The sequence below is a fragment of the Narcine bancroftii genome, chromosome 3, assembly GCF_036971445.1.
Source record: "Narcine bancroftii isolate sNarBan1 chromosome 3, sNarBan1.hap1, whole genome shotgun sequence".
NCBI lineage: Eukaryota > Metazoa > Chordata > Chondrichthyes > Torpediniformes > Narcinidae > Narcine > Narcine bancroftii.
In genome coordinates, this window is record NC_091471.1 from 208,456,704 (window position 1) to 208,472,123 (window position 15,420).

The 15,420-nt window shown below is 37.1% G+C and overlaps 1 protein-coding gene across 4 annotated transcripts in view; it reads left to right on the forward strand.

Moving 5' to 3' along the window:
* Positions 1-15,420, forward strand: part of fhip1aa (FHF complex subunit HOOK interacting protein 1Aa) — a 192,913-nt gene that overhangs the window by 54,147 nt on the left and 123,346 nt on the right. The window contains exon 1 of one of the 4 annotated variants that reach the window (XM_069926450.1): positions 7,170-7,291. The exons of the other annotated variants lie outside the window; for them this stretch is intronic. The gene's annotated coding sequence lies outside the window, so the exon portion shown is untranslated. Of the gene's footprint in view, positions 1-7,169; positions 7,292-15,420 lie in introns of those variants that run through there. 4 annotated transcript variants of the gene reach the window in all.

A 15,420-nucleotide genomic window follows, 5' to 3' on the forward strand; every position in this document is an offset into this window, starting at 1 on the left:
ATATGTTTTAATGTATTGCACAGTCAGTTTGTTTACATTTCTTTCCTTGTTTCCATTTCTCTCTTTTATACACTGTATGTATCTTTCTTTTCAGTAGTTTACAGTTACCAATAAGTAGAAATTCTGCCATGCCTGCGGGAGGGTTGTATGTGATGTCATGTATGCATTCTGACAATAAATCTGAACTTTGACTTTGACCTTCGCCCTGAGAAGGGTACCCAATCAAAACATTGTCTGTCCATTTCAATCCATGGATGTTGCCTGAACCACTGTTGCCCAAGCTTCTCTTTGTTTCCTTCAGGTTCCACTCTCTGTCGTTTTCTCCCATTCTCGAAGATGCTGACCTACTGAGAAAAGATTGCTTGGGAATTAACAGTACTTCATCCATACATTTATTTTTCACGTGTGTACTTTGAGTGTAAGGAGGTTGTTTTGAGTGGGATTTCTCCAGGTGCTCCGGTTTCCTCCCACCCTTCAAAATGTACACTAGTTGTAGATGGTTATAATATGAATGTTTACTCTATGATGCTGCCACAAAACACAGAATTTCGTGACTTGTTCATGACAATATATCCTGATTCTGATCAACTTTAGAATTGATTCTGTACCACGCGAATGTGATATGGTCTTGAGGAACAGAAACCACAAGAGACCATCTGTCATTCAAATGATTCTGACTGATCTTGAATCTCCATACTTGCCTTCTTTATAAGAGCTTTGAATATAAAAGATGGGAAGTCATCTCGCAGCTGAATAAAACTTTGGGTCAGTCAACATTTGAAGTATTGTGTGCAGTTCCTTGGCCACAACAGTATAGGAAGCATATGGAGGCTTTGGAGAGGGTGCAGAAGAGGTTAACCAACTAAAAGGAGAGCTTGGTCAAACTTGGATTGTTTTTCTCTGGTGTGTTGGAGGGTGAAGGGGACCTAAATCAAAACATTTAAAATTACAAGAGGTATAGAGTTACAAGACAGAATGGTCCGTCTTTTTCCCCCAGGATAGGATTATCAAATGCATGAGGGATGAGTTTAAGGTGAGAAGGGAATATTTAAGGAAAATTTAGGAGGCATTTTTACAATATGGAGACTGGAAATGCCTTTAACGTACTTCCAGGTGAAGTATGATTGCAGATGTGGTAACAATGTTTAAGAAGCATTTAGATAGATTCATGAATGTACAGGGAATGGACGGATATAGACTGTGCTAGCAGACGTGGTTCATATTGGCATCACATTGTTGGCTGAGGGGCCTCTTCCTGTGTTATACTTTCTATATTCCTTGCCTTCCAAAAAAAAGTTTTATATTGCAAAGGTAAGAGTCAACTGACGTGTTACTTATTGCCCAGCGCCTTGACAGTACGAAAGAAAGAGAAGCAAAAGAGAGAGCCTTCAGAGTAACTGAGTGTCTGTGGATTTGCCTCTAGCACTCCCACAGTCTTTAAAAAGCAAAACAGAAAAATCAGATGCTGGAAATCTGACATACAGTCATAAAATGCCAGAAATCGTCAGCCGGCCATCTGGGATCTGTGGAGAGAGAAGCAGAATTAAACTTGAAGGTCAATGGTATGTCATCAGAATTGGAAAAGTGAGAAAACAAGTCTGTCATAAATTGAAAAAGGGAGGGAGTGGAAAGAACAAATGGAATGTCTGTGATGGATGGGAGATTAATAGTATGCAAGTGACTCAGCTGTTTTGATGCTAAGAGCAGAGTTTGACAGGTTTGAATGGCGATGTGGCAATGTTTAATGCTTGAGAATGCAATGCCATTTTTTCTGACTAGTAACATACTGGTAAAGAATATGTTGAATGTAGAGACCATACTTTGTGGACATAATAGTTGATGTTCAATGAAAGAGATCTGTGATTTGAATCCAACACGCGTTACTTGGAATATTTAAGTAAATGACCTATTACCTTCAGTGTGCCCTCAATCATAATGATTGTACCCAATTACGGGAGCTGCTCGGTCCAAGATTGCAGCTCAGAACGCATCACACAATTCTCCCTCCCTCCACTATACCCCACTGCCTCAGAAAGGTAGCCAATCTACTGAAGGATCCATCCTACCCTGGTTGTGCGCCTCCCATTGGAGGTTCATGTGTGAGATTGTGCAGCATTGGGTTCAAAGAAAGTTTCTGCCTTGTTCCTGAATGAAGTTTTCAATAGTCACTTTCAAGCAGGGAAAACACTCGTTTGTAAAGGCGGAGGTTCTTCACCCTTGCGCCTAAAGTCTTGCCTCTCTGAATGCGCCGTGGCTGGCTCCACGGCACCGATTCTAACCCTTCTCTGGGTAGGATCATTGGCGGAGCACTGCACTCTGCTGCCTGACCTGACCTGGTTAGACGTGGTCTGATGACGCTGTCAGCCCATGACCCATCTTCCCACTCACCCCTCAAGGCAGCAGCGGCGGATGGGGGCCAGTGAGAGCCGGCAGGGACCAGCAGGAAGCGTCAGGGAGCAGCCTGTGTAGGGTGTGACAGCTTCACCGGGCCCCTTTGGCCTTCGGGGCAGCTCTCTGCGGCGGCTCAAAATGTGGCAGAGCAATAGCTGTTTTCCCTCCCCATGATCCTTCACGCAGTTGGAACTGTTCTGGGAAGTACAGAGTGATTTCAGCTGCATAGGGGATTAAGGGTAGGGAAGATGGCCATTGCTCTGGTGCATATTTGTGATGGGTGGCGCTAAAGATTTTGTTAAAATTTTTTTGTGAGAAGGTTTCTTCCGCAAGCAGTCAAACAGGTTAGCTCGACTGATCATAAAGTACAACAATTTACAAAGTATAGAGTTACAAAATTTAAAACAGGATTTGAACTAAGCAAGGGTAGCATGTTAGCACTATTATGTGGTTCATTCAGAAGCCTGATGGATGCGGGGAAGAAATAATCTTTATGCATGTTGGTGCTTTCCCATTCTTTTTTAAATTTTTTTAAATTTTTCACACTATGAACCATATTGACCAAAATACACATAAACATTTCCCTTTTGAATATACACAGTGTCATTTTCTCCCCTTTTTCCCCCCTACCTTCCTTCCCTCCTTCCCACTCGTTCAACATATACGATACATTAAACATTGTCATCACACAATGAAAATAAACAAGAAAATTGTGTCATCTACTTTTACACACTGGGTCAGTTCATTTCGTCTTCTTCTCATTCTGTCATTTTAGGAGGTGGAGGTCCGTGGTAGGATTTCTCTGTTGTGTTCCATGTACGGTTCCCAAATTTGTTCGAATACTGTGATGTTATTTAACCATATATAACCATATAACCATTTACGGAGCGGAAACAGGCCATGTTGGCCTTTCGAGTCCACATCGGTTCACTGATTTTGTGCGCCCTCTTCAGACATTGGTCCCGGTAGATCTTCATTCAATAACAATCGGCGAATTCAATGCAGGTGGAATCAGATAATAGCAAAACTATGAGCAAACAGATTGGCTGTCTGTGTACCAAAAATAGTAAAACTTGACGAGATTAAAAGGAAAACAAATTGTAGTCCAGCAAGCTTTTCTGAATCAGTGTTGAGAGAATAAGTATCTACTATTTCTTAAATTATATGTTATTTTTTCCAATGGAATACTTTTATTCATTTCTATGTACCATTGCTGTATTCTCAGGCTCTCTTCTGATTTCCAGGTTGACATAATACATTTTTTTGCTACAGCTAAGGCTATCATAATAAATCTTTTTTGTGCTCCATCCAAATCGAGGCCTTTACTTCTTATATTATTTAGAAGAAAGATCTCTGGATTTTTTGGTATGTTGATTTTTGTGATTTTATTTAATACCTGATTTAGATCTTCCCAAAACTTTTCCATTTTATCACATGCCCATATTGCATGTACTGTTGTTCCTGTTTCCTTCTTACAGCGAAAACATGTAACTGATACTGTTGGGTCCCATTTATTTAACTTTTGGGGCGTGGTGTATAGCCTGTGTAACCAATTATATTGTATCATGTGTAACCTCGTGTTTATTGTATTTCTCATAGTTGCGGAGCATAGCTTTTCCCATGTTTCATTCTTTATGTTTTGATCTTGTTTCCACTTTTGTTTGGGTTTACAGCTTATTTCATCATTCTCTTTCTCTTGCAGTTTGATGTACATGTTTGTTATAAATCTTTTAATTATCATTGTGTCTGTAATCACATATTCAAAACTGCTTCCTTTTGGTAACCTCAGCCTGCTTCCCAATTTGTCCTTCAAGTAGGTTTTCAGTTGGTGGTATGCAAACATTGTACCGTGAGTTCTACCATATTTGTACTTCATTTGTTCAAAAGATAATAATTTATTTCCAGAAAAACAATTTTCTATTCTTTTGATCCCTTTTCTCTCCCATTCTCTAAAGGAAAGGTTATCTATTGTGAAAGGGATTAGTTGATTTTGCGTCAATATTAATTTTGGTAGTTGATACTTTGTTTTTTTCCTTTCTACGTGAATCTTCTTCCAAATGTTGAGCAGATGGTGCAGTACTGATGAATTCCTATGTTGCACCAGCTTTTCATCCCACTTATATAGTATATGTTCTGGTACCTTCTCCCCTATTTTATCTAGCTCTAATCTGGTCCAATCTGGTTTTTCCCTTGTTTGATAAAAATCTGATAGGTATGTATCTTAATTGTGCTGCTCTATAATAATTCTTAAAGTTTGGTAGCTGTAAGCCCCCTTGTTTGTACCATTCTGTTATTTTATCTAGCACTATCCTTGGTTTCCCTCCTCTCCATAAGAATTTCCTTATTATTTTCTTTAGCTCATTGAAGAATTTCTCTGTTAAGTGAATTGGTAACGATTGAAATAAGTATTGTATCCTTGGGAAGATATTCATTTTAATGCAATTTGCCCTTCCTATCAGTGTTAGTGGTAAATCTTTCCAATGTTCTAAGTCATCTTGTAATTTCTTCATTAATGGCTGATAATTTAAATTGTATAGATGGCCTAGATTATTATCCAGTTGAATACCTAGGTATTGGATTGCTTTGTGTTTGCCATCTAAATGGTGATTCTTTCTTAAACTTTGTGAAATATGCATTATTCATTGGCATCGCTTCACTTTTATTTGCGTTGATCTTGTACCCTGATACATCTCCATATTCCTTCAATTTCTTATGTAATTCTTTTATTGATAATTCTGGTTCTGTTAAGTATACTATGACGTCATCTGTAAATAGACTGATTTTATATTCCTTCTCTTTTATTTTTATCCCTCTTATTTTATTTTCTGTTCTTATCAGTTCTGCCAAGGGTTCTATAGCTAACGCAAACAGTGAGGGAGATAGTGGACATCCCTGTCTAGTTGACCTGCTTAATTTAAAGTGGTTTGATATATATCCATTTACTGTCAGCTTCGCCAATGGTCCCTTATATAATGTTTTGTGCTTTCCCATTCTTGAGTCCAATTGTGAAGGTAAAGTTGCACAAAGATTTAAGATTGTGCAACTTTACCTTCACAATTGGACTCAAGAATGGGAAAGCACAAAGCATTATATAAGGGACTGATTGTCAAAGTGGGAGAGCTGCAGCAGCTTTCCTACCATGTTATGTCAAAAAGAAGATCACCAAGCATGTTTCCTTTCTAACTTTGTGGGGACAGGTATAGCAGGAACATTCCTCCAGCAGTGATGAATTTAGGGCTTCCCAGAGGACCTACCTAGAACAGCATTGGTCAGACCATGTGGCTGAACGGATGATCTGCATGGATAAACTCTATTGTTTGATAAAGTCAGGTGCAACTTTGAGCCTGGAAATGCATGTTACCCAGTCTGGGTAGTCTGCACTCCCACTCTAACCTAGCCTTGCCAATGTTAACCTCCTCGCTATGACTTGTTTTGCTCCTGTTGTCCAATGTGGTCCAACAGCTCAGTGGGAGGCTGGTGTGTGCAAATTAAATTCTCTCCAGCCTTGGACCATTGAGGTCGGGTAGGGCTTTGCTGCTCAACGTGGCCCCACCATCTACTGAAATTAACTCGTTATTTGATCATTGTTCAGTCCAATGCAATCTTTATGGAAAGTGGATGCTGTTGAAATACCGAACAACATTTATTAACCTGTGGAAAATAGACTGCAGCATGAGCTGAACCCCGACTAACTGCCTCTTAAAAATTCCACAGAAGAACGTTTTTTTTTTTTTTGCTGCCTCTGCTGTCGAACCACACTTTAGTAATGTTGTCTTTGCTCTATGCTAACTCTGTTACTCTATAACTCTGTTCAGATTTTACTACTGTACTATTCATAGGTTGACTAGCTTAATGCTTACTGAATAAATTTTATCACTGCAGTACATTTGACAATAAAGTTGAACTTGTATCAGGCACTCCTGGAGATCCACTGTGGTCAGCTGGCAACCTCTGTTTGTCCTTTTCCCAATTCTCAATAATCCCTCTCACTTCTCAGGGGGTTGCAGGCTCAAAACTGATTCTTGCCATTAAATGAGGTAGTGTGGGGTTCAATTCTGCAGTGTACAGATGAAAATTCATCTTTTTTACTCCCAAAAATAAGCAAAAGCCAATAGGTTCTCTGAATTTTTTGAGGTGACTGTTGATAGCTTATTTACTAAATTTAAATCAAAGTTAAAATTTATTGTCAAAGTGCATATATGAGATTATTTTCAATATATTTGAAGTCACTATTCACTAGGGGAAAATTCAAGGAAAAATGTAACTTTCATTCTTATTTCAGTGTAGATTTAGCTCATCTAACATATTTAAGGGCTGGTGAGTGCTTTTGCTCAAGGGATATGAGGAGAACTCTGGATAAATGTGACCTGGATCCTGGAAGCTTGCAGTTCTATATTTAAGGTAAAAAGTTGTATTCTTGGTGCTGTGTATATTGGAGAAGATAAACTACCATCTACTCATTTCTCCTCATCCAATCAAATTTTAACATGTCTAATTTCATTACCTCACTATTCCCTTACACTATTGCAAAATTCATGATGAATTCAAGTATCTATTTCACATTGTCAGGCATGGTTCATTGAATCTCTCTGCTAGTATTAAACAGATCGCTTTAGTATGACTTGATCGTTTGAAATTTCAATGCCTTGTATTTGAGGCCAAAGCTTGGTCTCCAATTACCACTTAATACTGAGTTTTATGGATTCAGAGAAGTGCAAAACCTGGCTCCAATGGTTAAGTTATTCCATTTTTTTTGCCAAGCTTCTAGAATGTAATTCATGAAGACGTGATGGGAAGTAAAAACACAATGGTGGAGAAACTCAGCAGGTCAAACAGTGTACTTTATAGAGCAAAGATGAAGATACATAACCAACGTTTTGGGCTTGAGCCTTTCATCAAGGTATGAGAAAAAGGTGGGCAGGTGCCCAAACAAAATATGTGGGGGAGGGAGCATGGGGAGGAACACAGTCCCACAGGCAGAAGGTAATAGGTGGATAAAGGGGAGGAGGGCTCTGTGAATGTCAGTGTGGGAGTGGGGAGCAGAATTGAAATATTGGCCACTGGAGATGTTTGTCATTAATGAAAACAGAGCGAAGGTACTCTGCAAAGCAATCTCCTAGTCTGTGTCTAGTCTCTCCAATGTAGAGGAGGCCACAACGAGAACCCCAGATAGAGTTGATTTCTCCCAGAGATTCACAAGTGAAGAGTTCCTGTGGGCAAGGCAGAATAATCACTTACTGGAAGTGCAAAGAAAAACTACAGTGTGAACATGTAAACAAATAAAGAACTGATAACAAATGTAAACAAATTGTACAATACAGAGAGAATTAAAAAAAATCAAAGTACACAAGTCAGAGTCCATAAAAGAGTCCCTATTTGAGTTTGATGTTGGAGGTGTAGCAGCTGTTCTTGAACCTGTTGGTGCGAGTCATGTGGCACCTACACCTCTTCCCTGATGACAGCAGCACGAACAGAGCATGTGCTGCGTGGTGTGGATCCTTGATGATTCCTGCTATTCCCTGATGGCAGGGCTCCCTGTAGATGTTCTCGATAGAGGGGAGGGTTTTGCTTGTAATGTCCTGGGCTGTGTCCACTACCTTTTGGAGAGCTTTACACTCGGGTATTGGTGTGCTGGTCAGCAAACTTTCCACCAAATATCTGTAGAAATTTACCAGGGTTTCTGAAGTCATACCAAACCTCTGCAAACTCCTGAGAAGTAGAGATGCTGATGTGCTTTCTTCATGATACCTTTAGTGTTTCCAGTCCAGGAAAGATCCTCTAAGATAATGACTCCTAAGAACTTAAATTTGCTCACACAATGATTACTGGATTGTATACTTCTGCCTTCCCCTTCCTGATGTCAACAATCAGCTCCTTAGTTTTGGTGACCTTGAGTACAAGGTTGTTGTTGGTGCACCACTCCACCAAGTTTTCAATCTCTCTCCTGTAGGCTGACTTATCACCTTTCTTTATACAATCCTGGTCTGGACTGGAACTTCTGTTTGGGGCCCCAAATGGTGGTGAGAGAGGAGGTGTGGCACATTCTGCAGCCACAGGGAAAGGTGCCAAGGAGGCAATTGGTAGGAAGAGATGAATGGACGAGGGAGTCATGGAGAGAGCAGTACCTACAGAAAGTGGAGATGGGAGGACAGGGGAAAGTGTCTGGTGGTGGGATCATGTTATAGGTGATGGAAATTATGAAGGATAATGTGTTGGATACAGAGGCTGGTGGAGTGATAGATGAAGACAAAAGGAATCGTGTTTTTGTGGTGCAGACGGGGTCAGGGCAGATGAGTGTGAAATGAAGGAGATGCGGGTAAGGGCTATGTTGATGGTGGTAGAGGGGAAGCCAGGTTTTTGGAAGAAGGAGGACATCTTGGATGATCTGAACTGGAAGGCTTCATCTTGGGAGCAGATATGACAGAGATGGAGGAATTGAGAGAAAGGAATAGAATCCTTGAAGGAAACTGGGTGTGAAGAAGTGTAGTTGAAGGGGGTGATCAGGTGATGGGGTATCGGCTGGTCCAGTGAAACCAGCCCTCTCTGGAGAATAGTTTAAAAAAAAAGTTGGGAAAAAACAAAGCTATAAGTTTAAAAAGTTTAGGAATCAACAGTTAAACATTGAAGGAAAAGAAAGAAGATGGCTCCAAAGAAAGAAAGAGTCACGTCGAATAGCAAAGAAGAGCTGAAGAAATCGGTAGAAAATGAAAAAGAAGTCTTTACCTGCACTCCGGATCCAGGAGCTCTCCTGGGCAAGGCAGCCAAAGCTGCGAGACCGGCAGGTGAGCAGCGTCGGGGCAAAGAGCCATAGGGAGGACTCCAGCAATGGCTAATGGAGATGGAATGAGGAATACCAATGTGCATGCGTGGAACACTCCAAACAAGACACTGAGGAGAGCAGAAGCCAGCAGCAAGCTGCAGCAAGCCCAATAGAGAGCAATGCAGAAGAAACGGCCCTGGAAGCAGACGACTCATCAAGTGAAGACATGGAGCAAGAAACAAGATTTCGAAGAGACAAGAAGGATATAAAAGAAAATTAAATATAAAAGCCAAAAACAAATGGTAGACATAAAGTACTTTGATGACCAGATGTGAGTGCTGATGGAAACTTTATTGTCAGAGATTAAAGTCAATAAAGAATGTGTATTAGAAGCAGATACAAAAATTCATCGAATGGAAAATGTAATAATGGATATAAAGAACAATGTGAAGAAGTAGAAGAGAGAGTGAAATGTGTAGAAAGAAATGACTGCTTTAAAGGAAAAAGTGGAAGCAAGGAATAAAGAGGTCATGAAGTCACAGGATTTATTGGCCCAAAAAAATGACATTCTTGAAAACTTTAGTAGATGTAATAATATAAAAACAGTGGACCTGAAAGAAGGTGTGGAAAGTATGGATATAAAAGGATTTCTAAACAATGGATCCCGCAAATTCTATAGATTGAAGAACTTCAAGAAGAGATGGAAATCAAAAGAGCCCACAGGGCTTCGGCACCAAAACCAAAGTCGCAACAAAAGCCACACTCCATTCTGGTTAATCTATTCAGATATTCGATAAAGGAAAAAATATTGGAGCGACAGCCAGAAGAACAAAATAAATTAAGGGTCCATTGCAACATAATGGGAACAAAATATTTTTCTACTTGGACTTGAGCTTTGGACTTTTTAAGAAGTGCAAGGAGTTTAACCCAATGAAAGATAGATTATGGAGAAAGGTTCCAATTTTGTCTTGAGACAACGGCAGTGTTAAAAATATTTATCCTGGGTGGACAAAATAGATCCAGGAAAGGATCATTGTTTTGTTGAACAACTGCCAAATATTCAACAAGGAAAAGAGTAATCGACAGAACTGAGACAATTAAAGATGATATATATGTAAAAATGTTTGGAGGTTAATAGTTTGATTAATAGTTGGATTATTTGAAAGCTTTGTTTAATTTTTTAGAAAAATGTTTTAAATTCTCTGGGGAAGGGCTGGGGTTGGGGGGGACGGTCTGCTGCGAAATCAATTGACAATTGCGGCTTATACCACAGACCGTAAAGTTAAGGATGTTGGAGATGTCCTGCAGGTCAGCAAGGGTTTTCTCTACGTTCACCTTTCTTGAGTTTTTTAGTCTTCTTATGGTTCTTAGGTTTTTTTTCAAGGTGTTTGTGTCATCATGTATAGTAAAATATATTAACTTGCAAGAGTGCGGTTGGAGAGGAAGAGAATTGGAAGATCATAGGCTAACAGAATGAATATGTTGAAATCTATGACCATTAATATTAATGGAATACATAACCAAATTAAGAAAAAAAGATTATTGACATCATTAAAAAAGGGAAAAATAGATATAACAGAAGTAGAACATCTTGAATTGAAGAGACTGGGTAAGTCATGCGTTAGTGTCATCTTACAACTCGAAGGCTTTGGGGGGGGGTAACTATTTTAATTAATAAAAATTTGCCTATTAAAATAGGAAAACTAATTACAGATCCTACTGGGAGATATATTATGACAGTATGCCATGTCTACTCAGAATCCTAGAACTTATTCAATTATATGTGCCTAACGAAAATGATCAAGAATTTATGCAGGACATTTTTTTTTACAATTATCGGATACGCAAGGCCATATCTTACTGGATGGAGATTTTCATTTCAGCTTTGAATCGTTATTAGATAAAACTGGGAAAAATACCAAAAAAGCAGCTAAATTTACATTAAATTCAATGCAGGATATGAAAATAATAGATATATGGAAGAAACAGCATGCAAAACATAGAGATTATTCATATTACTCTAACGGATACAAGACTTACTCCAGGATTGATATGTTTTTACTGACTGCCCAAGTACAAGGGAGAGATCAAAATGTTGAATATAAAGCAAGACTGTTAACAGATCACTCTCCCTTACGACTAACGATTGCTTTGGAGGACACTCTAACTAAAGAATATAGATGGAGACTTAATCCCATGCTGCTAAAAAGACAAAATTTTCAGGAATTTATAGAACAACAAATTAAAATATATTTTGATATGAATGCTAACTGTATAAGATAAATTTATATTATTGGATGTGATGAAAGCCTTTATTAGATGGCAAAAAGTTATACAACCAAAATTAAAAAAGAATATTGCCAAGAAATAGAACAATTGGAAAAAGATATAGTAAGTTGAGAGAAAGATTTAATGAAAGGAGAAGACATGGGAAAAAAAAAGACAATTGACAGAGAAAAAAAATTGAAATATTGATACATTATAAACATATTGAGTGGGACAAAAAAAATGAAAACAAAACAAAGACATTATGAATTAGGAGAGAAACTCAACATTTTGGCTTGGCAGTTGAAAGCCAAGAACTATTGTAGCAACAAGGACAGGAAATAATCAGATTTCATATAAACCGCAAGAGATAAATGATAATTTCATGAGATTTTATAAGCAATTATATAAATCCAAAGACCTAGATAAGAATACAGAAAGATACATTTTTGTTGAATATTGAGTTACCGCAGTTAGATTTGTAATAACAATGTAAATTAGCAAATCCCCTGACTGTTATTGAATTTATGACACATTGATGACTTTACCAAATAATAAAGCACCAGGTGAAGACAGATTCCCCATGGAATTTTACAAAACCTTTAATAACTTACTAATTCTGCCCTTTCTAGATGTAATAAAACAGGTGGAAGAAACTTAGAATATACCTGAATCTTGTAAAATAGCAATAATCTCAGTAATTCTGAAAAGAGGGAAGGACCCTTAGTCACTATTTTCATACAGGCCAATTTCCTTATTAAATACTGATTATAAATTAATCGCAAAATAACTAGAAACAGATTAGCGAATTGTTTACCACAGTTAGTGAAATCAGATCAGATGGGATGTGTGAAGAATAGAAGGGCAGCAGATAATATATGTAAATTTATTAATCTGATACATACGGCATAAGTAAATAGCCAACAGTGGCAGTAGCTCTAGATGCAGAGAAGGCTTTTGATAAACTGGAATGGAGCTTCCTCTTCAAGGAACTACAGAAATTTAAATTACCAGAAAAATTTATTAATTGAATTAAAGCCCTATATAATAACCCTAAGGTAAGAGTGTTTTCTAATGGATATATTTCAGATTATTTCAAATTGAGTAGGTTAACAAGACAGGGATGCCCACTTTCACCTTCCCATTTGGCCTTGGCAATAGAAACATTTGGCAGAATTGATAAGAACAGATAGAATGATAAAGGGAATAAAAATTAAAGAGGAATAATTTAAAATGACTTTATTTGCAGATGATATTATTGTATACTTAACACATCCTGAAGAATATGGGGTAATTTCAGGGTATAAAGTCAACACAGATAAAAATGAAGTGATGACAATCAATACAGCAGACTATACACAATGTAAAAAGGAATCTCCGGTCAGGCAATATGTTATTTAGGCATCAGAATAGATAACAATTTAAATCATTTGTTTAAGCTAAATTATCAGCCATTAATGAAAAAAATACAAGAGGACTTAAAGAAATGGAAGGATTTACCGATATAACTCTAATAGGGAGAATAAACTTCATCAAAATGAATATATTTCCATGGTTACAATATTTATTTCAAACATTACCTATTCCTGTAACCGGAGAATTTTTACAAAAATTGAATAAGTTAATAAGAAAATTCTTATGAAAAGATAAGAAACTAAGAATAGCTTTGGAAAAGCTAACATGAACATCTAAACAAGGGGGATTGTAGTTGCCAAATCTTAAAAAATTATTACAGGGCAGCCCAGTTAAGATTCTTGTCAGATTTTTATCGGGTAGGTGAAAAGCTGACTTGTCTTAGGATGGAACTATATAAATTAGGGGAAAATGTTTTGGAAAATTTACTCTATAAGTGGAATGAGAAATTAGTACAACATAATAGACTACCAATACTACACCATATATTAAAAATATGGTGTAGAATATATTTAGAGCGAAAGATAATAAACTATCAAATACCAAATAAGTTGCTAAAACAAAACCATTGAATTCTTTTCACAATGAATAATATAAATTTTAAGGAATGGACAGGAAATGGACAGGAAATTACTAGAATAAAAAACTTTTCTGGGCAATAACCTATTGAAATTTGAACAGCTAAAAGATAAATATGGAATATTGCATGGTTCAATATTTTCATACTATCAATTAAAAAGGTATTTAAAAGAAAAGCTTGGAAATAATCTAAGATTACTGGAAGATAGTTGCTTTGAATTTATAATCACAGACACTAGTAATTAAAATGTTTATTACAAATATGTATATTAAATTACAAAATAAAGGAAAATATGAGGCAATATATGTTAGGAAAATGATTTAAACATACAAATGAATAATAAAACTTGGAAGGAATTATGTGCGGATACCATGACAATACAATAAATGCTCAGTATTGAATGATACAATGTAATTGGCTTCATAGACTATACATCACGCTTCAAAAATTAAAAGAATGAAACCCAGCATTATCTGACAAATGCTTCTTCTGTAAACAAGAAATTGGTACAATAGTAGATGACACTAACGCATGCAAAAGTGAAATCCTTTTGGGAGGACTTGAATTCAATATTAAATCAAATAACAAAAAATAAGATACCACCCAAAAAAATTTCTATTAAGCAATATAAAAGATAAAGATTTAAAGCTAAATTTAAATAGATTTCAAGAACAATTTATCAAGATTGCGTTAACAGCAGCAAAAAAACACATAATGATAACTTGGAAAATGGAAACGCCTCTGAGAATACAGCGACACAAAGAAATGAACAAATGTATTCCATTAGAGAAAATGACTTACAATTTAAGGGATAATTATGCTCAATATGTACAAATTTGGGACTGATAGGTAAATTTTATTAGTAACCACCCATTTCAGGCCTCCAAGGGAAAAGTGAATCACACAATATTTAGATGACACGCTCCTTGTTTTTTTTCTTCTCATTTTGTTCTGTTGTTCTTCTCTCTATAGCTATTTGGGGGGTGGAAAGGATGGGGGTTGGGGAGAAAAAGGAAAATGTCACATATATTATGCCCTGAGTTTGTGCAGATATCGTTAGAGATTTGTTATATCGTGACGTATTAAATAATTTAAAAAAAATGTATAGTTGTGGGAGTTGGTAGATTTGCGGGAGAAAATGTATGTAGAGTGCTTGTTGCTGGAGATGGAGATGGATATGATTTTTAGACTGAAATGTCAGGAAAATCATAAAAAAAATTAACATAATTACTGCCCGTGTTGTAGTTCACACTGGGCACCTTTTCAGACTGCAAGTACCTGAGTGCAGCAATCCCGGTGGTTGGTCGGGCAGTCGAGTGAATGACTGTCAATTAATTTTTCCAGTATGGTTTACATTGCAGGGTTCCTCCAAAAAGTTATAGGGGTCCTGCAGGATAAATCGTGGTGCAGGAATTGACTCAAAATTTCTGCAAATTCCATTTTAGACTTCCATGTAGCGTCAAAATCCCTTGATTGTGCTGTTACAGCCTGCACTTTTAAAACCATAAGAGAGATCAAGAAAGGAGAGGGTGTCGCCAGAGATGGACCAAGTGAATTTGACGTTGGGTTGAAAATTAGCAGCAAAGTAAATGAAGTTGATGAGCTCATCACTGGTGTATGAAGCAGCTGTTATGAACTAACAGCCCTTTTAATTGTGTTTGGGACTAAAGGGACAGCAATGGAAAATTCACAAGACAATGGTAAATTCAAAAGAATAGTTTATTAATTAAACTATTAACAACATAACATTTCTTACTTATCTCTAAACTTACTTAACTCCAAACTTAACCCCACTATGCTTAAATGTCTGTAAAATTAAAGCCACATTCTGAAAAGTCGATCTTTAAAAGTTCAGCATCATTTTAGTTTTGCATGAAGGTCTTAAATTTTCAGTTCAGAAATAATTATAAAGCACTTTTAAATAATCTAACTTCAGGCCTTTTTACTCACAATATGGCTATTTTCTTCCACAATTAATTTACAAATCCAGACAAGGGTTAAATGAAGTGGT